The following is a 23,342-nucleotide window of genomic DNA, read 5'->3' on the forward strand; positions in this document are numbered from 1 at the left end:
TTAAGTCAAGGGATGTGGTCATCATGGGTGACCTAAACTACCCGAACATCTGCTGGGAGGAGCAGTCAGCCAGGTGTGACCACTCATGTAGGTTCCTAGCCAAGATACAGGTGGAGACCTAACCCAGGAGGTGAACAGTCCCACCAGGGGTAATGCCTTGCTGGACCTGGTCTTGGCCACAGGTAATGACCTGGTGAGGGGACTGCAGGTTCTTGACCACCTGGACAATAGCAATCATCGCCTACTGGAATTCACTATCCAGCACAGGGTGTGAAAGGCCTGCAGCAAGGCAGTCGCCCTTGACTTCAGGAGGGCCAATTTCAGTGACTTAAGGAGATTAGTTGGAGAGGCACTGAGGTCCTGGATGGTAGGGGACTTGGGAGTCCAAGACGAGTAGCCATTCCTTAACGAGACGATCCTCTGAGCCCAAAGGGTGACAGTCCCAATGTGAATCAAAGGGGGAAAGAGTGCTGAAAAGCCCACATGGCTTGCCAAAGGCATTCAGGAAAGTCTGAAAGCTAAAAAGGAGGCGTACATCCGGTGGAAGGAAGGGGCTATCACTAAGGAAGATTACACCACTGTTGCTCGAGACTGTAGGAGAGGCACCACCAGGCCTAGGGTCAGGGAGGGAACTTAGTTAGGGAACTTCTGGTGGGGCTGGACATGTTTAAATCAGCAGGTCCAGATGCTCTCCACCCCAGGGTGCTGAAGGAATTGGCAGGGGGTATTGAGGGGCCCCTGGCATGGCTTTACAAGCACTCGTGGTGCTCTGGCCAGGTGCCAGAGGACTGGCAAAAGGCCAATGTGGTCCCCATTTTCAAAAAAGGGAGGAAGGAGGACCCAGGTAACTATAGGCCCATTAGTCTTACCTCGGTCCTGGGGAAGCTCTTTGAGAAAATTATCCAGGAGCACATCTGCAAGGGACCAACAGGGGAGATTATGCTCAGGGGCAACTAACATGGGTTCATTAGGGGCATTTCCTATCACTCCAACCTGGTTGCATTTTACGATCAGGTCACAAAATCTTTGGACACAGGTGTCACGGTGGATGTAGTCTTTCTGGACTTTAGGAAGGCCTTTGACACTGTCTCTCACCTCATTCTCATTAAAAAACTAGGTGACTGTGGCACTGATGCCTACACAGTCAGATGGGCTGCAAATTGTCTAGAGGGCAGCACCCAGAGAGTGGTGGTGGACAGGTCATTTTCAACCTGGAGGTATGTGGGTAGTGGAGTCCCCCAGGACTTGGTCCTCGGGCCCGTACTGTTCAACATCTTTATCAGTAACTTGGATGAGGGGGTGAAAAGCACCTTGTTCAAATTCGCGGACAACACTAAGTTGTGGGGAGAGGTGGGCACGCTAGAAGGGAGGCACAGGCTACAACTAGATCTGGACAGGTTACAGGGGTGGGCGGATGAGAATAGGATGGGATTCAATACTGACAAGTGCAGGGTACTGCACCTAGGGAGAAAGAACCAGCAGCATACCTATAGGTTGGGGAACTCCCCTCTCATCAGCTCAGAGGCAGAAAGGGATCTTGAAGTCATTATTAATTCCAAGATGAACATGGGCCCCCAATGTGAGGATGTGGTCAGTAAGGCCAATCGCACCTTGTCACGCATCCACAGATGCATTTCAAGCAGGACCAAGGAAGTGATCCTCCCCTCTATGCGACACTGGTCAGGCCACAGTTAGAGTACTGCGTCCAGTTCTGGGCGCTGCACTTCAGGAGGGATGTGGACAACATGGAGAGGGTCCAGAGGAGGGCCACTCACATGATCAGGGGGCAGCAGGGCAGGCCCTACGAGGAGAGGCTAAGGGATCTGAACCTGTTCAGCCTCCACAAGAGAAGGCTGAGGGGGGATCTAGTGGCCGTTTACAAACTAGTCAGAGGGGACCAGCAGGCACTGGGGGAGTCCCTGTTCCCCCAAGCACTCCCAGGTGTGACTAGAAATAACAGTCACAAGCTGGCAGAGGGTAGGTTCAGGGTAGCTATCAGGAGGTGCTACTTCACTGTCAGGGTGGCTAGGACCTGGAACCAACTTCCAAGAGAAGTGGTGCTGGTTCCTACCCTGGGGGTCTTTAAGAGGAGGCTAGATGAACACCTTGCCGGGGTCGTTTGACCCCAGTACTCTTTCCTGCCATGGCAGGGGGTCGTACTTGATGATCTGCTCAGGTTCCTTCTGACCCTACCAACTATGAAACTATGAAGTGGTAAGGCTTTTATTATATTAGAATAGATATAGATGTGACAAAACCAGCCTTTCCATATCCCAGTTTGCTCACCACTCTGAAGCATTACAGGAAAACCCCTGTAAGGTTAGAGTTGCTAAGATCCTTCCCCTCTCTGAAAGCCTTCCTTCATGTTTTTGGTCACTCCTCCCCCTCTTTTTACAATGGCTGGTGAGTCATCCTTTTATAAACTTGTAGTTTCTTTTAATGGGTGACCCCTGAACAGCCTTGTTAGATGTACTTTGCTTAGGTTCCTGCTAACCTCTGGAAGATTCATGTTCTTGGTACGACTACCTTCTGTATCAAAGGGAGCTTCTATTTGAGAAGGAGATCTTTAAGGATTAATGACTCTGCACTGATAATTGGCTGTCATGTGTTAGAATTTTGTTTAACACTACCTGAATGTTGCAATATGACAGAGAGAGAAGAGTTTTACAATCAAAATGGTCTGAGAAAACAAATTGAAGGTTTTAATTTGACACAGAAATATAAAGTGTTTATAACCTTAAACTGCAATTCATAAATTGTACATAGATACATTTCCCAAGCCATCAGACTATAAAAGTTTCCCTGTTAATCTCAGAGCAATTTACACTTCCTGTAGGCGATATACAGGCCTTTAGCACTCACCATTGTTTGTTTGAAGTCTTCTTCTCTTTGAAATACTGCATGTTACATTTAATTTAATTCAAGATCATAAATTTTTACAACTGACAAAAGCCCTGGCTTCCCTAGTTATGACAGCAAGGTCTTTAAATTAGATAAGGAAAGCACAATTCAGTGAGTTTTGTTTTCCTTTCACCCTAAGTCTAATTACCATTAATAGAATTAAATGCTGTTGTGCTTTTGTGTTTTCTGTTGTATTCCACAAAAAATAACTGATACTTTGACTATTAAATAGATAGCCAAATACATGTGAGTGAAGCTAAGTGCCTAGATGCATTCTACTTATAAAACAAATATCAGCACAGAAATGCCTAATAAAGCTACACTCTAATTGAGTGGAGCTGGCAAAGCTTTTAGGTTGCCTGGCTGGTATTCATTCAAGTACTCAAAAGTCGCAGAGTAAGGATAAGTATATATTTGGCATGGCTTCAAAAGAGTAGGCAATAGCTGTAACACTGTAACTGTTATGTGGACATGAGCTGGTGGTTGTAGGAATTTTGGCTGTGCTAGGTTATAATTATGCTAAGCTATAGCACGCTATGGTGCTGAAAAGCAGCATAGATTAATAGATGTTAGGGTCGGAAGGGACCTCAATAGATCGAGTCTGATCCCACGCATAGGAAGGAAAGAGTGCTGGGTTCAGATGACCCCAGCCAGATGCCTATCTAACCTCCTCTTGAAGACCCCCAGGGTAGGGGAGAGCACCACCTCCCTTGGGAGCCCATTCCAGATTTTGGCCACTCTAACTCCGAAGAAGTTCTTCCTAATGTCCAGTCTAAATCTGCTCTCTGCTAGCTTGTGGACATTCTTTCTTGTAACCCCCAGGGGCACCTTGGTGAGTACAGCCTCACCAATTCCCTTGTGAGCCCCCATGATGAATTTATAGGCAGCCACAAGGTCGCCTCTCAACCTTCTCTTGTGGAGGCTGAAGAGGTCCAGGTGCCCTAGTTTATTCTCGTAGGGCTTGGCCTGCAAGCCCTTAACCATACGAGTGGCCCTTCTCTGGACCCTCTCCAGGTTATCCACATCCCTCTTAAAGTGTGGCACCCAAAACTGGATGCAGTATTCCAACTGCGGTCTGACCAGTGCCCAATAGAGGTTCTGTTTGTCATGCATCTGCTGATGCACGATAAAGTGCCGTTAGCTTTGCTGATGACTTTGTCACACTGATGACTCACGTTCATCTTTCTGCTTCCATGTTGCCAAGCAGGTCATTTCCTAGGCAGTAGGTGTGCTGGACATTTTTCCTCCCTAGGTGCAGCACTTTGCATTTCTCCTTGTTGAATTGCATTCTGTTGTTTTCTGCCCATTTGTCCAACCTGTCCAGGTCTGCTTGTAGTTGTTCCCTGCCCTCTGGCATGTCCACTTCTCCCCACAGTTTTGTATCATCCACAAACTTGGACAGAGTACACTTCACTCCCTTGTCCAAGTCACTGATGAAGACACTGAAGAGTATCGGTCCAAGGACTGAGCCCTGCGGGACCCCACTGCCCACGTCCTTCCAGGTCAATACTGACCCATCCACCACAACTCTCTGGGTACGACCCTTTAGCCAATTTGCCACCCACTGGACTGTGTAATCATCCAAGTCACAGCCTCTTAATTTGTTCAGCAGTATGGGGTGGGATACTGTATCGAAGGCCTTCCTGAAGTCTAAGTAAATGATATCTACCCCTACTCCTGTGTCCTCCTTGTAACCTGGTCATAAAAAGAGACTAGATTAGTCAGGCATGATCTACCTGCTACAAACCCATGCTTGTTTCCCCTCAGTATAATTTTTCCTGCTGGGCTCTCACATATATGAGCCTTAATAATCTTTTCAAAGACTTTACCAAGGATGGAGTTGAGACTGACTGGCCTGTAGTTGCTTGGATCCTCCTTCCTCCCCTTCTTGAAAATAGACACCACACTGGCCCCTTTCCAGTCCTCCGGGACCTGGCCCAAGCACCATGAGTACTCAAATATTCTTGCCAGTGGCTGTGCAATGACATCAGCCAGTGCCTTCAGTACCCTCGGATGGAGCTCATCCAGGCCTGCCGACTTAAACGCGTCCAGTCCTTCCAAGTGACTCTACAACATCTCAGAGTCAACACTTGGTAGTCTGGTGCCCTGCTGTTGCAGCTCTACAATCCCATTGTGAGACTTGTTTTGCCCCCTGTTTAGGAATACTGAGGCACAGAACTCATTGAGGAGTTCAGCCTTGTCCCCCCGTCTGTCACCAATTGCTTTTGCCCATTCAGTAGTGGTTCTATACAGCCCTGGGCCTTCCTTTTATTCCCTAAATATCTGAAAAACAATTTTTTGTTATCCTTAACTTGGGATGCCATCCTCAGCTCCATGCCTTTCTAACTGCCTCCCTACAACTGCAAGCTGAGGAGGCATACTCCTCTTTAGTAATTTCTCCCTGTTTCCACTGCTTATATGCCCCCCTTTTTGCCCTTAGGCTGCTCTGGATTTCTCTGGTCAGCCAAGGAAGCCTCTTGGCTCCTTTTCCCCCACATTGGGATCATCTCCCTCTGTGCCCGAAGGATCGCTTCCTTAAGGCACCCTTCCTTGGCTCCCATCTCGCCAAATCTCTTACTCTGCAGTGCATCATTGACTAAAGGCCTGAGCTCGTTGAAGTCAGCCTTCCTAAAGTCTAGCACTTCCACCCTACTAGTTACCTTTCCTACTCTATGCCTTATGGTGAATTCTATTATTTGGTGGTCACTGTCCCCCCAGACAGCATGGGAGAGAGGGGTCTCCTGACCACTGGGTGACCCACTAAGAACGAAAAAAATAAAAATGCACGAATGAGCAAAAAGATACTGAAAGGAATACGAAAGCAACAGCTAAAAAGTCAAGGAAAATGTATTAGTTAAAACTGACTAACGAGACACAGATAACAAGTGCAGGTGCATAAACTTGGCAAACAAAACAAGAAGAGATGAACATCTCAACAAAGAGAGATGAGTTGGCATGAGACAGGGGTACGCAAGTATAAATACAGGGGTTCAGAGATCTGTCCCTTGTAGAGACCTAGAGAGCATGAAGAAGGTATGGTGTCTATATCAGTCAAGGACAAGTATCACAAAGTTTGACTAACTGTTAATCAGACTACCTGGTGTGCTGCCAATGACAATAAACATTTCTTGAGTTTTCTGCATTGCCTTTAGGATCTGGAAGATGGCTTACTAGCGCTGGCCTTGCAGAACATACAGACTCCAACTGTCTATATTCCAAAAGTGACAGCAACCAGATACCACTTGAGAAAATACTCTATAAGTCTGAGAACAACAGTGGTGATATAAGTGTAGCAAAAACACCCCAAGTTATTTATATAAGCTCCAACTTTTGCATATAAACTGCTCCATCTATGACCAATGTTAATACTTTTTCCTCTTAACATGTCTAAGATTCTGGCTTTTCAAATGATTTAGTTATTTGTGCACCTAAGTCCTCCTTACGTACTATCTTGAGTTCTGCCATCTCCAGATCTTGGCTTTTCATGAATATATTCTGCTCCACTCCATTCAAAATACAACTGCTAAGATCACTTTTATGTTACTCCATTCTCTGAATGTTTCCACTGGCTCAGTCTTTTCAATCAAGCATTTTTTACCCCACCTTTAAGGCTCTTCAAAACTCTTCCCTGTCCTGCTTATCCTGCTTGGCATTTTTTAAAGCAGGCATGCCAACAGCTAGTTTTTCAAGAACTCTCAATAGATCCCTATAAGACAGATGCTCCAGGTAGAACTAGAATCTAGTTCAAGCCCAGGAAGGGCTATTTTGCCTTGTGTTAATGGCACGGAACTCACTGAACAGGTAAGTTCCCCTTTTATAGCAATGTCTCAGTGCCATTCCAGTTAACATAGGAGTGACAGCATACTGTGAATCTGAAAAGTGGAATTTTCTTTAAAATGTGGGTGGCCTCAAAACAACAAAGCTAATAATACCTGTCATGATAGGTGCTAAGAATAATATATATTGTGCTTTTTCTCCATCTATGCTCACAGCTGGGTTAATTCCCAATATTAATTTTCATATTTCTGAAACTTAGCACTTTGGTTTTTGCTATGTGATTTTACGGCTATATAAAACTTTAGCAGCTGTGCACAGAAGCTAACTACACAGATATTTTTCTCACTTTACCTTTTCTATTTTTCAGAGCTGTAGACCAAAGACTCTTATAGCTGAGGACCACATTCATTTTAGTTGTGGTGGACTAATTCCAGGAGAAGTTTCTATTTTTAACAGTCTCAGTCATCTCAGATGTAGCAAGTGAAAGAGCAGTAAAAAAAACAAAAGAACCAGCCAGCACTTCATTTCAGAATGAAGCACCTGGATACAGCTAAAGGGAAAAGCAAGGGATTAGCAATAAATTCACTGTATAGTTACCAAAAGTTCTTTAACCCATAAAGGAGACAGTGTAAGAAATGCATTATTGTATAGTATATTAAAAAAGCTCTCTCAATATGATTTTGATTGCTCACTTTGCTTCTGAGTAGAAAACCATTACTGAGTTATGCAGGCCATACCAACCTCATGTTGATCATACACTTAATTTCAGGGGTGGGCAAAATACGGCCTGTGGGCCGGATCCAGCCCACCAGGCCATTATATCCAGCCCACAGGGACCCTTCAAAAAACAATTATTCCTGGCCCATGGCTGTCCTTCTGAAAGCTGGCAGGAGGCGGGCTTTCAGAGGTTGCACACCACTGTCACAGGGCACAAAAGTGCCCTGCTCCTAGAAGGGCGGAAACTGCCTGGAGAAAAAGCCCAAAGAGAGAGAGACAGAAGCCCAGGTGCAGGTTACCAAGGCAACATGCCAGAGCGTAAATTAGCCTGCACCTGCACATGGTCAGCTGATCGGAAGGGAGCAAGGCTCTGGGCCCATATAAACCCCAGGACCAGGCCCAGGGAGGGCAGTTACCTCCCAGCAGCCAAGGGGGAAGGAACTCTCCCAGAGCAAGCAAAGGGGAGAGGCCTATCTGCAGGAGCAGCTTCTGATACTGTTAAAGGACAGAGCATTCCCTGGTGGGGTTTGAATGAGGTTATAGCCGAGCAGCTTGAATTCATGTTACAGCCCAGGGGTTTGTGTTTTGTTTATTGTTGTATAAAGCCGGTGGTTTGGGTGAGGCTATTAGGGGAAGGAGGAGACCTCATAGGAGGCCCACGGCAGCATGGGAACCCAAGCGCCAGAGAGGTGTGCCCACTCCCAGCACAAGAGAGGGCGCAGCACTTTGCGGGGCTGCAGGGCGCGGAGAGAGACAGGGCTGCGGGGAGCCCAAGAGCCAGTGAGGTGTGGAGCGAGACAGGACTGCGGAGGGCCCAGGGAGGACAAGGGGGCCAAATTATAACAAGGTCCCGACCAAACAATGTCAGTGCCATCAGCGAGGCTTGGGATGTGGTAAAGGGACAGTTGAAGCCACGCATAAAGCCCATAAGGCTAGGGTGCTCTGAAACACCCATTGTAAAATGGGACCCACAAGGGATCCGGGAGCTCACGGGGTCAGAGAGTCCAGCAAACAGTGTCCAAGAGGACTTAAAGGCAGCCTCCCAACTTTATATTTTCCATCAAAGACGTGGCAGGTGAGAACTGAGGGTGCCCATTGGGCTGAACTGGAATGGACAAGGGGCCTTGGGAGATCATGGCCCTCCTTACGGACCCCGTCCCGTGACAACCACTAGATTGGGTGGGCTCTGCTTCCACCTTCATGGGGCATCCAGCACTCCATTTGGGAGCCCCATGAGGAGGCGCCTAGTGCAATGGTGCACAACTGGATAGCTGGTAAGTGAGGAGGGGAGCTCATGCCAGCAGGTGGGTGGGTGTGGGGTTTGTAAGTGGATATGGCCCCACTCCCCCACTGGTGGCAGCAGGGCCCCAGGACACTCCTGGCTTGCTACAGGCAGAGTCCCCTCACGGCATGTGGCTCTGGCTGAATCCTGGGAGCTACACTTGATGGCATGAAACCTGCCTGGCCTGGTCCACTGGTGTGCACCTTTGAACCAAACCAAGTTGGCTCCATGCCAGCATGCGAAGCTTCTGATACTGCAGGTGGGAGCCACGCACCATCAGGTTGGTGTGGCTCTGTGCCTCTCTGTGGGGCTTCTGGCACTGAGCTGCATGTGGCAGCACAGAGCCTGCCTGGCCCAATGTTGTGCAACAGCCTGTGGCTCCCATTCCTCATGCCATCAGGCCAGCTGAGCTATGTGCCTCCACATGCAGCTCCCGGGTGGAGTGCTGGACGCCCCACATGGAGGCACAGAGCTGGCCTGGCTCAATGGTGCATAGCTTCCATCTGTAGTGCCAAGGGCATGGTGCCTACTGCTGGTAGAAGGGACTGTGCACCACGGGGGGAAGGCTGGTGGTGAAGGGCTTGAGGGTCCTCACCTACCCACAAACAGTGTCAGAGCAGACTTTATTAATCGAGTCTGCTGGAGCATGCTAATTAGGGTGCTCCAGCAGCTTCCCTGTTTTGTGTATTCAGTGTCTCCATGCTTCAAAATGGCAGTGGGGGTGCTTTAACTAAAATGTGTTCACTGACAACCACTTTGAAATGTGGAATGCTGAATACACGAGATACTGTGTGTACTTTAATTAGAGCAGCTAATCAAAGCACTCCCAGCCTCCCCCCCCACCTATTGAGTACCTGTAAAGATGCCCTAAGGTCCTTTACAAGCAGTCAATATTCTTCTGCATGTTCTTCATCACCCCTCATCTAGAATACTGTTACCTCTACCTCTCTGGTCCTCCTAGCCAATTTCCTCTCAAAACTTTACAACATACTGTTATGTCCATCTTTTTTGCTCACGCTTGACTGTATCAGTCCCCTTTTTTCAATCTCTCCAGTGGCCTTCCCAGTTTCACTACATCAAGTTCAAGATTTGTCTTCATTTTGAAAAATGTCTACCATTCTTTTGCTACCTACTTGTATGTTCTTGAATTACTTTGCAGGATGATCTAAGGATTATAAATTTGTTTGTTTTTATAGTACCTGAACAATGTGGCCCCAATTTTGTTTGGAGCTGTTGGATGTTACTGAATTATAAATATTATGTACAGTCTATACCCATGATCTTGTCAATAACCACGTCCACTTGATTCATGGGAAGAGTCAAGGTGGACACAGTAACAGGAATATTATAAAATGCACATGAACTATAACAAAAAATTGGGCCAAAGACACAGGGCTGTGTACATAGGCAGACAAGGTTCCTTGGGTGAATTTGAGATCTTTTATTAGACCAACCCAAATAGTTGGAGAATATTTATTAAGCAAGCTTTCGGGTTCAAAAACCCTTCGTCAGGCTAAGGAAGTTTCAGCAGTTGGTGTGTGCTCTTCCTGGATGGAATGAAAAGTAAAGAAGCCAGGGGCTGGGCTGGGGAGTCAGTTGCCAGGCAGATTGTAATGTATCAAAAATCCAATGTCTATGTTTAGTCCATGATCTCTAGTATCCAGGAGGTTGATGAAATGGAGCTCATAGGCTCGTCTCTGGGAAGTGTTGTGTAAATTTCCCTTGAGGATCAGGACTGAGAGATTGAAGAGAGAGTGGCCCTCCTGTGAGAAATGTGCCCCCACCAGTAATTGGGTATTTCTGTCTTTGATAGATTTCTGGTGTGCGTTCATTCTGGTGTGCAGTTGTTGTTTGGTCTCTCCTACATATTTTCCATCAGGGCATTTGGTGCATTGGATGAGGTATATTACATTTCTGGAGGTGCAGCTGTAAGATCCTGGGATGCTGATGGCTCTGTTGTGGGGTGTAGTAATTGTGGAGGTGGTGGAGATGTGTTGGCAGGTTTTGCATTTCTTGTCATGGCACGGTCTGGATCCTTTTGGTGTGTTCTGGGCTTGAGGAAGTTTGCTTCTGGTGATGAGATTGGTGAGGTTCGGTGCTTGTTTGAAGGCTAGGATGGGTGGCTCTGGGAAGATCTTTTTAAGAATATGGTCTCTGTCTAGTATGGGTTGCAATTGTTTGAGGATTTTCTGTACAAGTTCAAGGGAGGGGTGATGCGTCATAACCAGTGGTGTGCGATTTGTGGGGAGTTTTCTTCTGTACTGCAGCAGTTCTTCACGTGGTATCCAGGTGGCTCTTTCAAACGTGCGATCTACCTCTCTGGACGAGTGTCCTTGCTGGGTGAAAGCCTTTTTAAGATTGGTGAGGTGGCAATCCCGGGTGTTCTCTTCAGTACAAATGTGGTGGTATCTGAGGGCTTGGCTGTATATCACAGCTTTTTTGGTGTGTTTAGGGTGATTGCTGGTTCTGTGCAGATATGTATGTTGGTCTGTGGGTTTCTTGTATACTGTGGTCTGTATTTTACCCTTCTGGATACTGATCCTTGTGTCTAAAAAGGAGATGTTGATGCTGGAGTATTCTAAAGAAAGTCGGATGGAGGGATGGTGACTGTTGAATTTCTGATGGAACTCAATCAGAGATTGCAGGTTCTCAGTCCAAATGATGAAGATGTCATCGATGTATTTTAAGTATAGCAAGGGTTTGATGGTGCAGTTCTTAAGGAAGTCTTCTTCCAGGTGGCTCATAAAAAGGTTGGCATACTGTGGGGCCATTTTAGTGCCCATAGCTGTTCCCATCATCTGGAGGAAGTGTTGATTATTAAAAGTGAAATTGTGTGTGAGGATGAAGTTTATAAGGTCAGTAATATCTTTGGGTCTGTATTCTGAGTTGTAATCTTGTTCCTGTAGATATGTAAGGCAGGCTTGGATGCCATCCTGGTGTGGGATGTTGGTATATAGGCTGGTAATGTCCATGGTGGCTAGAAGTGTGTTGCTGGGAAGGAGGTCTATGTTTTTAAGTTTCCGTAGAAAGTCTGTAGTGTCTTGTACAAAACTTGCTCTGTGGGTGACAAGTGGTTTTAGGATTGATTCAACGAAACCTGATATTTCCTCAGTTAGGGTCCCATGGTTGGATATGATAGGTCTGCCAGGGTTCCCTTGTTTGTGGATTTTAGGGAGCATGTAAAAAGTCCCTGGGTTAGGTAGCGGGGGAATCAAGGTCTGTAGTTTTTCTTGTAGTCTTGATGGAAATAATTTGATGGTATAGTTGAGTTTTTTGGTGAAAAGGGGAGTAGGATCTTCTTGTAGTTGGTGGTGTCAGAGAGCTGTCTGTTGGCTTCCTTTATGTAATCCTCACGGTTTAGGATGACTATGGCTCCTCCTTTATCTGCTGGTTTTATTACTATTTGGTGGTTGGATCTTAGAGATTCTATGGCCTTTTTCTCTGGTAGAGAGAGGTTGCTGTGGTGGCGTGTGCTGCTGATTATTTCATTGTTCATTCTTTCCCTGAAGCAGTCAATGTAGCGGTCAAGGTTAGGGTTTCGTCCACTGTGAGGTGTCCAATCTGATGTTTTTTTGGGCTTTTTGGCATTGATCCTTTCCTGAATGTTGTCAGAGGATGAGTTGTTGTTGGGAGTGGGTTCAGTTTGGTCGTGGAAATATTCTTTGAGGCGCAGGCGTCGGAAGAATTCTTCTAGTTCTCCACATTGAAGTATTTTGTTAGGGTATTTTTCTGGACAGAAATTTAGGCCTTTAGAAAGGACAGATTTTTCAGTTTTGGTAAGTGTGTGTGTGGAGAGATTGATAATATTTGTGGGTTGGTTGCTGCTGTGTACATACACATACCAATTACTTATAACTTATATACATTAAAATCACCAGAAAGGTAATCAAAAGTTGCATTTTCCTAACACACTGTAATTAATAACAACTAGGGCCTATAGTTAGGCACCTACCAAATTCATGGCAGAAATAGAACATACGGTGGCTCCTTTAATCTTGCATGTTCTCCCATGCACACCTTGCCCTTTGCCCTCCCCCACTTGCTGGTGATTAGCAGAGAACTCAGCTGCTCCCCCCGATCAGCAGGGAAGCTAAATCATGGTTTTAAATATGGCACTGTTTTTGCCTCCCTGCCAGTCAGCAGCAAACAGCAGGGCCATCCGGGGCCCCTTAGCCAATCAGTGGCAGGAGGCAAAAATGACACCATATTTAAAACCACAGTTTTTGCCTCCCCACTGATCAGGAGCGAAATGCAAGAGGGGCCCCTCCACCCATTAGTGGGGGGGTGGGGCAGGGTGCCAAGGGAACCTGCAAGATTAAAGGAGCCACAGTGCACCCCGCTTCTGCCATGAATTCGATAGGTCCCTACCTATAGTACAAATGTATCATGAAGGGGGAAAAACACAATGAACCTCAATTTGAAGAATTTTTATATCAGCTTCCAGCATGCCCAAAATACATGTTGCCTTTTAGTATTATGAAGTCTTCAAGCAATATAGTCTAGCAGCTTACAGATTTATTCACTAAAAATAATCTCTTATTGAGATTATTGATCTCACAGCTACTTAAAGAGAATGAGGCAGGCTGCTGCTGGGCCTCCGACCCCAACCCAGTGTTGGGACTGGAGCTGGAGCCAAAGCCAGAGCTGCCGCCTGCCCCCTGCCTCATCCCCATGGCTCTGCATGCTGCTCCTCCCCTTAAGTTCCCAATCTCCCCCTCCACACTGCTTCTCCCTGTCTCTTCAACCTCTGCTGCATTATCCTTACCTTTGCTCTACACTGGCAGGCTCCATCCCTCCCACCACTATTGCTACAGGGCCAGGCTGGAACAGTACTGCCGGCTCCATGCTGCTGCTACAGGGCTGGGCTGGAGCCATGGTCTGTTCATGGGCTGCAGCAGGGATGGAGCCTGTTGGTGTGGGGTGTGGAGCAAAGTTAAGTGGGGGTGGAAGGGCAAGAAGTGGAAGAGAGACTTCAGTGAGGAGAGGAGGGGAGGAAGGGGAGCAGGGACCTGAGGCTGCAGGTGACAGAAATGGCATGGAGAGGGAAGGAGGGGAGAACATGGGAAAGGAAAATCAAGGCAAACTGAGGCTGTGGGGCACAGGCACAAGGGGGTATAAGTGGGGAGGCAGGCAGCAGGGGGCTGGCTGCCTCTCTCACTGCCTGCTCCCTGCGTTCACACAGCCTGCCCCCTACCACCTGCCCCCATAGCCTGCCCTTTCACATATGCCCCCCTACTTCTTTCCCCACTGTCTGTCCCCCACTGTCTAAACCATTACTACCCCCCTCATCACCTTCCCCCCCCAACTTTCAGTAGGGGGGATATGAGTTTAAGATGATCCTTCAATAATTATATTCCATGCATGGAAAATTATAATAAATTTATACATTTTTTGTGTGTAGAACCTAAATACTGGAGGGTTGTCTCACATTCAGGGTTTTTTTGTATTAGAGTAAATACAGTAGATTCAGTCTTGGTCTCACCAACATCATCAGCTATTATGATGTTATCAGCTATGATGAATGTTGCCTACACTAAGCTAATGATCTTCTCATCAATCTTTTTTAAGGACTGGATTGTAGGCAATCTTGAAAAGCACAGGCGTAGACAAGGACCTGAGCCAGAGGAGGATCCAGACCAGGGGCCAAGGCTACATGAGAAGGTCAGAACCAGACAGTCCAAATCAGTAAGCAGGATCCAAATTTGTAGTCCAGGCAGTGCCAGACGTCAGGAGTCAGGGAATCCAGGACACCCAAAAGGATAAACAGGACTGGGCTTTTGCCAGGCAGAAGGGGAACTGTACAGCTTCTGCACCTTGTGAGGCATTAAGTAGCCAAACCCCAAATGCAGGGTCCAGGGTTGTAAACAGTCTCCTAGTACCAACAGTTCTCAATGGTCACTAACGTTGCATTGTACCAACTTAGCTTGGTCCAATGGATTGTATCATTTGTTTCCACTATGACTGTAACTGATATCAATGGTACTACAAACCCTTCATGGGATGTCATGCATGTTTCTCTGAGTTTGTTTTACGGATGTGACATCTGTAGTTTCTCTTTATTGGTAGTGTCAAGACGTGTTCAGTCTTATTGTCCTTATGTTTACTTGTGGCATTGTGGTATATGATATGAAATGCATTTTTATCTGTTGTAATAGGGCCACAATTCCATAGTATGATAAGGATGATCAGGTGTCTCTCCTTGAACAACGCATTTCTTTGCACCTGGGAGAGGCTCAAAGCCCAAACAGCTGAAGAAAATTAGCACTGAAAATTAGCATCTGACATAGGTATGGTAAATAGCCAAGCAAGCAGACCCTGGCAAATGTGATCTGAGGCCCATGAACCTGGCCCTTCCAGATAATGACATATTTACGTTTTAAGAGGAGAAACATTAGCATGTTATCACCTGGGAACAAGCTATTCAAGGAAGGACATTTCTCACAGTGGGAAAATTAAATGAAAGACTATGTTTGGGTATGTTTGAAAGGATGAAAATATTCTGGTCAAAATTAGATCTGGAAAGACTTCCTGTTTGATAAACATGCACACCCTTGGGGGCCGGAAGTTATATGCATAGTGTGGGCTCTGCAAGAACCCAGAGGATAATGTATGTGAATGGCCAGATAAGAAACCATATTTAAGCCTGGTCAGGAGAGCAAATGTTTGTCTTTAGTTTTCCCAAGCACAGGGAAACACTTTAGGCCCTTAGCCAGTGGGCTGAGAAGCTACATTCTTGGACTGAAGATTCAAGGCAAGATTATTTTTTCTGATATTTTCCTGCAGCTGGTGTGCAGCAACCCTGCCTATCAGCTGCAGAAGCTCTATGGTACCCTCCTCCCTGGTTCCCTGGCCTCACTCAGTAGCATATCTATGGAGGGTGGACCTCCATAACAAAAATCTGGTGGGGGGGGGAAATGTGTGTGTGTGGGGAGTTCTGGCACCCCTTCTAAGTTGGTGCCCCAGACAGGTGCCTCACTCACCTTGCCCCTCTTCCAGTTACTAAGAGCTGGCAAGACCTAGGTGACACAGGTAAAGCTGAGGTGCTATTGGTCAGGGGGATAACCTTTGGACACTCTCAGTTGCTCTCAGTGGTTAAGCAACAGATGGTAGAGAGGGGTTTGGGGTTAAGGGCACTTCTGAAGTTGTGAGAACATCCTGGGAGTGTTTTCCTGACTGCATTCAGGGTCAGCATGTGTCACAAATGGCACAAGAACACCATTACAAGCTTTGTATGCATTCATTGCTGTGACCACTGATGACAAGTGACTGGTGGTTGTTGTCTGTAGAAACTACTGAAATGTTCATCAGGATTTTCAGGAATGAGGTAGCTGTACATCAGCAGAAAAAGGTGGTGTTTCTCATATCTCACTCTTGGGCTGAATTCTCACAGAATCCCGCTCACTATCCATACTTTCCTCTTTATGTAGTAATCATGCAATTGTAGGCAGAACTTTTTATTACATTCTGGATTCTGTGCTTTGCCAAGGATGACAGGCTTCAGTTTATGTACACTGTCAGCATCTACAGATAGCTTGACAGATATCCACTCCTCCTGTCTTCTAACTCCTTTCATTTTGTCTGATTTCATCAGCAATTTGTCAGGCAACATCTTGAAAAACAAACCCATCTCATGTAAATGGTACACATTACGCAATGAATACAGCTTGATGCATTGCTCTGCCTGCTCCCAGCCAGTGTTGATCAGTGCTGTGAATCAACTGACATGCATTTCCACAAATAGCCTTAAAGCACTGAAGCCGGTCCTTAAAATACAGAAAGTCTCCACAAGGCAAAACTCTGCACAGAAATATTTGGCTTTCATGTGTAGTCTCAATGTTCTGGGATCCAGCTATCCTCACAAATCACAAGTGTAATACAACTTCTACATTGCTATGCTTTACTATGTGCAGCAGCTTTTGGAGTGTCAGCACTATTATAAGACATCCACTTTGTTTCTCATACAGTGTGCCAGTTAACCATATGACCAAATTTCATACTAATAAGTGCATAATTTCTTGGATATTTTTGGAGAACTGTCTGCACGTTAAACATAAATTCCTTAGTTTGGTTTCATTTTCAAACAAAACATTTTAAAATTTTCTACACATTTTTAGATATGGGCTATTTGTACTGCACTTGATTTACAACTGCATAATGGTGTTGATCTAATTGTGTCCCCTCGGTGATTAACCTAGGAGAAAATCCATTCCAAAGCAGATACTGAAGAAACATCATGAGCAAGACAACATACAAAGATGGTGTTAATATTTGACCTGGGATATTTACTAGCTAACTACCCTAGCTAATCTATTGTGCTTATATAACAATTGCTAAAAGCATCTAGAATATATATTTATCATATAAAACAAGTATTGTTCATATTCTTGATTATTAGGGCAGCGAGGAACAACAGTGTCTGCCTGTATGTGAATATCTATTATTTTTAATGTTTTACACAGTCTGGCTAGAATTCTTTTCTTGACTACACCTTTGCTATCTCATTTAATTGATTGGGCTTATATCAGGGTGGGCAATTATTTTGGGTGGAGGGTCGCTTAACAAGTTTTGGTGAGCTTTTGAGGGCCACATAGGTAGCCCTGCCCCTTAATAGTTGCCCTGCCCCCTGGTCACCATCTTGGCAGAAGTCCCACCCCTAACCCCTGACCTTTGCTACTGGAAGTCCCTCCCCTTGCACCCTGGAAATACTCCTTTTAAGAGGGGGGTTGCCATCTTAGAACCAGAAAAAAAAATCATACACTAAAAGTCAAACACCTAGTATAATGTATTGTCATTTTATTACAAAAATATTTTTGTCATGATTTGTGTTATGCAATCTTCTCTATATAGACTATGCAAACTCCTCAAAATAAATTCTTAGTCCTGTATATTGTGGGGGGGTGGTTGGGTGTATGTGTGTGAGTATGCTGGGGTGTGGGGGTGTGTATCTGTGCATGGTTGGGTGTGAGGTGTGTGTGTGTGCATGGTGGGGTGTGGGGGTATGTGTGTATATCATGGGATGTGGGGGGTATTGGGTGTGTGTATGGTGGGGTGCTGGGGTGTGTGTGCAGTGTGTGTGGGGGAAATAGGTTATGTTGGGGGTTGTGTATATGTGGGGGGTTGTGGGGGCAGGGTGTGTCTGTGTGACTTTGGGGGGTGTGAGAGGTTGGGGGGGGTGTGGGGCCCCATATTCCCCCAGTGGCACAGCAGTAGGTAGGGTTGCTCAGGGCGCTGGTGCCTGGTTCCGGCTAGTGCTGCATATTGCCACAGGGAGTGCAGCCCCTGCTGGGCAGTCTGCATCACCAGTGCTCCATGCACTGGCTAGGCAAGGGAGGAAAGCCCCACGCACTGGAACTAGCTAGGGCAGGAAAGGCAGATAGCTCTAGAGTGTGAGGCTTCCCTCCCATGCTGCATGGAGTGCAGGGAGCGCTGAAGATACCGACTGCCCGGCAGGGGCTGCATTCCTTGCTGCAGTGTGCAGCTCTGCTGCTGCTCCTTGGTGTGGCTGCATGCCATGGGAGAAGTGTGGAGGGGTTCCCCACACCCCTGCCAACCTGGGCTCTGCACTGCCACTTCCCCCCTTGGCACAGGCTCATGCTCAATGCTGCTGCTAGCCCCAGGTCCTCCACTTCCTTATCTGCTGCCCTGAGCAAGTGGGCACAGGGAAGTCTGCAGCAACAGCAGCAGCCCTGCATGGAAGCTGTTGCTGGATGGGCTGGGCCCTTCTGCCCATGAGGATGGGAGTAATGCACAACAGGGTATGTTGTAGGGGCTGGATACATGAGCGCCTTGCTCCCACCCTTGTGGGTGAAAGGGTTAGGTGAGGCACAATTTGTTGGTGGGTGCCATGGGCCAGAAGAAGGTGCTTGGCGGGCTGGATATGGTCCATGGGCTGTATTTTGTCTGGTCCTGAGTTACATATTTTGATTTTCAAAAATGAACAAAAATAAGCAACAGACTCTCCTAGTCCAGGTCTTATACAATACAATCTTTACTCAGGACATTATTTCTGATGAGTTGATTTTTTGGTAATGTGTATCTAAATCTGGGCTGTCCAACTGGTAGCTGCAGGGTGCATGTCGCCTGCAAGGGGTTAAACTGTGGCTTGTGAGACTTGCCAGCACATCTATTGAAGCTGCTGCATTGGTGTGGCTCTGAAACCCAGCAGGTGAATGCTGCTATTGCTTGCTGTCCCACCCACTTCCCTGCCGCTTAATTTGGGGTCTTTGGTTGCCATTGGTGTCTAAACTTAGCTGCACAAGAAAAGGAGGGAGGGGTGAGTAGTGATGGTGTTCGCCCTCTGGGTTTAGAAGGCATTGGCAACCATGCCAACAAGCTGCCATCCTATTGCCAGAGGTGGGTCATACAGCCTTTGAGAAGTTCTGAAGTCTAGATCTGGCCCGTGAGACCACCTGAGTTGGACACCCCTCATCTAATGAACAAATTTAGTAATAGAAGAGTAAAAATGACTGTTTGGATCATTAAGTCCAGCCCCCCCAGCAATTGCAGGCAACCAAGTAATTGACAAGGGGTGGCCAAACTGCAGCTCATGAGTAGCATGTGGCCCTAGAACAGTTTAAATGCAGGCTCTGGAGAAAGACACTGAGGCATTGTGCACAGATAATTGACTCCATGGCCAGGGACAGACATTCAAAAAGCCAGAACCTGAATTGATTCAATCTTTTCAGGTTAGTCTAACCTTCGTAGATTGAACCAATTTGCATGTGACAGACATTTCCTCTTGACTCAGGAAATGCAGGCACATGCCTGCAGTGGCTCAGACCAGAAGCTGGGGGCCCTGGAGTGTGCCTTCAGCTGCAGGGAAGTTGTGCTGGGGGGTGTTGCCAGCTCCAGCAGTGGCCTCAAGTGAACTGGCCAGGGAGTGACTTTAAATTCCCTCCTCACTGTCCCACTGACAGAGCACCAAGCCTGGGTCAGCTTGGTGGTTCCCCGTTGCTACTGCTGCTGCAGCAGGACGGGGGCATGGCCAGATGCTGGCTGGCATGGCCCCCTGAGGCAAAGGGGGCAGGAAGGGGGTTTATTCCCCCATCTGCCCCCAGGGTACTCCCCCTGGATACTGCACCCAGGGCCTGCCGGCCCCAAACACCACCTCCGCTCATTGCTCCCTGTACAGGGCAAGCAGTAGAATAAACCCCCTTCCTGCACCTCCACCAGATGCCGAAAGGAGTGGGGAAATAACCCCTCTGTGGCCCTGTTGCCTAAGGGGACCATGCTGGCCAGCCCCTGCCTGCACCCCTGCCCCTGCCACTGGAGCGGTGAGGGGGCAGCAGCCCCTGTCATGGTTTCTTGGGTGCACAAGCCTCTTCCCAGCACTTGCTACACTGTTAGTTTTTATAATATTCCATTAATCTTTATACGTTCCCTGAAATTGTAGATTTTAAATATTCTGTGCATTTTATTCTGGAAAGATGAGAGTTAAAATATTTTCCTTCCCATGGACATTCTGCATATTCTGAAAGTTCAGATGTTTAAAAATATTTATACAGGAAATTCTATTTAACATGTGGTTCAGAAAGTATTTGGTTACAGTGGGTGGAAAGGTTTCCAAAATAAAGAGTGCAATAAATATTTTATCAATTCTAAGACATACAGCTACAGCACTGACGTGCAATACTAATGCTCTTAAAAGAAAAGCTGGAAAGCAGATAGCAGGGCAGAATACAGGCACTAAAGTAGTGAGGAGTTTGTTTATTTAATAAAAGAAAATAAGACTGTGAACATGTTCTTGCTTGCTAGTTAAAGCCCCTTCTACACATAACAGGTATGCCACAATTAACTGGATAATTGTGCAATTACCTTGAAACCAGCTACCTGTGCAAAGGAGCTATCATGTCACAAAAAGCTCCAACCAGCTATAACATTAGACCTCAAAAATGTGTACTAACTTTATAGCTGGTTGCTACTGAGCTTTAATTTGCACATGTACCAGAGTCTCTCCTGTAGCTGGGAGCCCTGGCAGCTGATGGGGCTCCCAGCTGCAGGGGTGCACCATGTGGCTGGGAGGCCCATCGCTGGAGGGATTTTCAGTCCCTGCTGACTTTGGGTCCTGGTGGCATGGGGGTGCAGTTGCCCCAAGGATGCATGAAACCCCCTGGGCGCAATCCCACAGCGTTTGAGGGTGCATGAAACCCTTTGGGCTATGAGCTCCCCCCACCCTTGGGAGTGCATGAAATCCTAGGGCCTGTAGGTCTGAAGCAGCCATAATCCCCAACTTGGGGATGTGTGAAACCTGCAGCCATAGCTGTTTCACACAGTCTTGAGGCTGGGGGATTGCAGCAGCCACAAACCCACAGCTTTAGGTGTGTCTCACAGCCCCAAGGCTGGGGGATTGTGGCAGACACAATCTCTCAGCCCAAGATGTGTGGGGCGCTCCATGGCTGGGAGCCCCTTAACTGAGGAGGCTCCTAGATGCAGGAGCTTGCTTCTTAGCAGCAGTAAGGTACAGTATGATCTAATGCACGATCCCACAAGCACACCTCCTGCTATGCAAGTGTGGCATGGCAGGAGGCGCAATTGTGTGGATCATACATTAGACCCCATTGTGCCTTTAACTGCCTATGTAGAAGGGCCTTATATTCTGCACAGCTCCACAACAATGACTTGAACTGATCTTTAATCAGGAGGCATGTTAAAAAAATTATTGTTGTTTCAAACCTGAAGCCTATACTTCTGTGCTTGTTAGAAAATTAGGATCAGATTGTATAACATACAACTCTAATTTAATCCTAGGTCTGACCCTCACCAGACTCCCCCCCCCCCCCCCCCCCCCCCCCCCGACCCTTTTGTCAAAATTCAGTAAAATCAATTTTGGCTCCTAACTTTAATCGCATCTGCTCAGTGGCCAGTTTCTTCAAGATTCACTTATTCTGGCTTTAATATTGTGAAAGCTAAACAACATATTTTGGAGGTACTTCTGATATGCAGAACTCCTTAGAATATCATATTTACTGAAATCCAAAATGAGGTTTTCTTCCCCATTTTACATGGGGGGGAAAAAAGCCTCGTCTTGGATTTGAGTATAGTGAATGATGGGGCTGGAGCTGCTGCTGCCGTTGCTACCTGGAGATGTGCAGGGGAGATCACAAGATGCAGGGGGTGAAATTATCTGATCTTTTAGGGCTTCTACACATGTGCGTGGAGCCTACTCCAACACACTGGAAATCTAGCGCATAGGAGCAGACTCAATTAATTGAGTTAATCGATTCTGCTGGAGTGTGGAAACTGACATGCTCCAGCAGCCTTCCACATAACATGTATCAGTGTCACTGTACATCTCCAGACTGAAAAAATGGCAGCAGTGCGCTTTGATATAAAACACATTCAATGAGCTTTAGTTCAAAGTGCATACATGTAAATATGACTTTAGAGCTTAATCTTGCAAGGCACAACTCTGACATATATCACTAGCCCTCCATTCTCAACATACTATTTATTTGGGATCCCCAGGAGGCAGGGACATTATCTTTGTGTTGTCCTATCCTGAATCAAGCATACAATTAGCACTTAAAATATTTGAAATAATAATGATGACATGTACAGTTATTTTTTACATAAAGTATTATAGCACTAAAATGATAAGCTCAGCATAAACATCATAAACAATATAAATGCCCGAATGAGAATTATTTGCTTGTTTATTTTTGTTTGCTTTTTTGTCTGTGAGAACTACAATAAAAGTCTTGCCAACTGCCAGCTTTACAAGTCTGCCTGCACAATTTTGTTGGATTAGAGCAGAGGTTCCCAAAGTTGTTTTTTTTTTAGTGCCTCTTTCCAGATTGACCACCTGCCCACACACCATTCCCAGCATGTGTTTTATATTTTAACCCCTTAAATACCAATTATTATTATAATGAAAATTAAATCAGCCATGATGATTTCTCCTACATACCCCCCAGACGTGTCTTGTGTACCTGCAGGGTTACACGTACCACAGTTTGGGAACCCCTGGATTACAGAATTTCCTGTTTTCAGTATCTAAATCATGACTTCATTTGACCCACCTCTCCTTTGTCAACCAGAATGCACTGTTTTTGATGTATAAGCAGGACTGGATAGACTAACCAATGTTAAAAAGGTATCTTATATTTTATATGTTTTTAGAAGCATGGTACATTGTTTAAACAAACATGTGAAATATTATTGGCAAAGTATCATTGATAAAGACCCAGTACTCTGGGAAACTATTCCAAAAACCAGAGTAACCTTATTACTTGGTGCCAGCTATATCAGTACATCTAGCCTGGGGTGACAGAAATCCTTGAATTGGAAAAAGGGATACATACTTTGTTTCTTATCATATGAAGCAGATGATTGTTCTCTTGTAGCTTACTTAACACTATATTTCCATGGTGGTTAACTGAAGATTATTTGGGCTAGAAGGCAGAAATCTCTGATTTCTGTATTCCGGTTTTTAATCCAAGGAAGAAGCAGAATCAGACATTTTGTTCCTTTAGCCTAAATACTCTTCAGCTACCAGCAAGGGGAAAGTTGAAGGATTAATTTAGCTACAAGATCTATTCTTTTTCTTTTTAGAAAACACGCATTATGTTCAGACGACAAAAAAGAAAAAAAAGTAACAAGCCTTATTCCACCTCATGTGCAGAAAGCCAGCAGATTAAACCTATGAGCGATATACCTAACTAGTATT

General features: G+C 46.1%; 1 protein-coding gene across 3 annotated transcripts in view; it reads right to left on the reverse strand.

Annotated features, from left to right (window-relative positions):
- RNF180 (ring finger protein 180) overlaps positions 1 to 23,342 on the reverse strand; it is a 137,204-nt gene that overhangs the window by 15,538 nt on the left and 98,324 nt on the right. The window lies entirely within an intron of this gene.

This window comes from Alligator mississippiensis, chromosome 3 (assembly GCF_030867095.1).
Source record: "Alligator mississippiensis isolate rAllMis1 chromosome 3, rAllMis1, whole genome shotgun sequence".
NCBI classification, from domain to species: domain Eukaryota; kingdom Metazoa; phylum Chordata; order Crocodylia; family Alligatoridae; genus Alligator; species Alligator mississippiensis.